Here is a 1,571-nt window from a genome sequence, read left to right as displayed (position 1 = left end):
AAAAAACAAAAACTTAAATGGAAAATAACATAAATGAATGATCCTTTTATTCAGTCTTCTCAGAATATTCTGTCATGTTTGTGTTGCAAATTCTCTGAGTCTAGGATTGTATCCATGAGTAATCTAAAGCCTGTTGAAAAGCTTAAACAATAGCACTGCCTCATCACAGAAAACTGCTTGTGTCTCACCAAGAGCTACACAAGTATTCTGAAATCAGGCTTCACACAATCAGCCAAAATGTTCTCAGGATGTTAGTGCAATTCAAATCTAACTTCATAAGGAATGTTTTCAGTACTGGTAGCATAAAGCATTTACACAGAGTATATAATTTACCTCTGATTGCTCTTTCTCATCACTCACTACATCAAAATATAATCACTGCAAACAGCTCCCATAGCTACAGAAGCAGCAGAAACAGCTGTTGTGTGCAAGGAAAAAAACAAGAGCCAATGGTCAGGTCATTTTATTATTGATCTTACCTAAAAATAGACACCTCGCCAAAAGAAGAATCTAGGCCTCTCTGGTCTGAATTAGACCCAAATTTTTTAGCATATTTGTCCTCAATAGCAGAATCCTGTTCAGTCAATGCAACACATGTTCTTTATCCCTTTGTACTTCTGCTGTTCTGCTCTGCTTGAGTAGCTTGTGCCTGAATTTGATTGGTGCCAAGTGACAGTAAGAAGATTGCACAAGAGTTCTCTGGTGCAACCAGATCTAGCAGAGGTGCTCAACCTGCCAATCACAGGCAGTCAGACTCTTCTCAAACTACAACTTTTTAAGCATGGTTTTTGGAGGTAGAAAAGGTTCAGAAAATCACGGACAGGAAATGAATACTTTGCCAGCAGGGCCTTCGCTTTTGAATAAATGCAAATAGGAGCTATCTTCCTCCTCCTGAAGTAAAAATGAACAACTAATTAAGGTTTAGGTCTAAATTTGGGCTCCAAGTATATCATGTTTTTAAACTTAATTAAATTGTTAAGTGAAACACCGTGTCCTTTTAATTTGGCCTTTTGGCTAGGAGAGAGTTCTGGTTTCTGTTCTAAGGATTAATTCTTGTTAAAAAAGAACAGTACCACCACATATAATGCAGTATTCAGCAGCAGAACTAGTTGCATCTTTTGAGGGTATTCAACTGGATAAACATATATTCCAATTAATAATGTGATCAAAAGACTAAAGAAGGGTAATTCTTCTAAGTGACTCCCTTCTGAGAAGAATTGAAGACCCTGTATTTCAGCCAGTCTCTACCCATAGGGAAGTGTGCTGCCTTCCTGGGGCCTGGATCAGGGACATTACTAGAAAACTTCCTAGTGTGGCTCACCCCTCTGGTTACTATCCCCTACTGATATTTCAGGTTGGTAGTGATGAAGTCACTGAGAGAAGCCTGAGGGCTATCAAAAGGGACTTCAGGGCATTGAGGCAGTTAGTAGATGGATTAGGAGTCCAGATGGTGTTTTCCTATAACCCTTCAGTGGCAGCAAGGGATAGTGAGAAGACCAAGAAAATCCATCTCATAAATGCATGGCTAAGAGGCTGGTGCAATCACAGGGATTTTTTATTTTATTTAATTT

The sequence above is a fragment of the Meleagris gallopavo genome, chromosome 1, assembly GCF_000146605.3.
Source record: "Meleagris gallopavo isolate NT-WF06-2002-E0010 breed Aviagen turkey brand Nicholas breeding stock chromosome 1, Turkey_5.1, whole genome shotgun sequence".
Classification (NCBI taxonomy): Eukaryota; Metazoa; Chordata; class Aves; order Galliformes; family Phasianidae; genus Meleagris; species Meleagris gallopavo.
Note: the sequence above shows the minus strand (reverse complement) of the source record.